This window comes from Odontomachus brunneus, unplaced genomic scaffold (assembly GCF_010583005.1).
Source record: "Odontomachus brunneus isolate Ranch 3 - 2012 unplaced genomic scaffold, Obru_v1 Obru_scaffold_062, whole genome shotgun sequence".
Lineage (NCBI taxonomy): Eukaryota > Metazoa > Arthropoda > Insecta > Hymenoptera > Formicidae > Odontomachus > Odontomachus brunneus.
The window spans coordinates 1047425-1047866 of NW_022639512.1; positions in this window are offsets into that span (position 1 = coordinate 1047425).

Here is a 442-nt window from a genome sequence, read left to right on the forward strand (position 1 = left end):
CTATGATAACAAGAAAATCTGCTCCTGCAACAAAAAAAGTAGCTAAAGCAATAAATTATATTTAGATGTCCATCTGTAGCAAATTTTCTGTAACAACGTTAGCCATTTTTCTTGCTGTAGAAGCAAATTTTCTTGTTATCATAGCAAGAAAATAGATTCCTGCAGCAAAGAAAAAGCTAACACAGCGAATTATATATAACTGTCCATATGTAGCAAATTAGTTTGCTGCTGCAGCAAATTATTTTTTTCCGTGAAGAACTATAACGGAAATATGTGTCAACTCGAAAAGTCGGTTTGTCCATATGAGCTGTTCCCGTAAACGAAGTGTAGTAAAGTTAACAGTTAAACTAATTTAACTTTCAAATCGATTGAATTGCATTTGCTTGTAATTGCTTGACAGTTGCACATCCTTTTGTCATTTTATTCGAAAACATTATGTTTT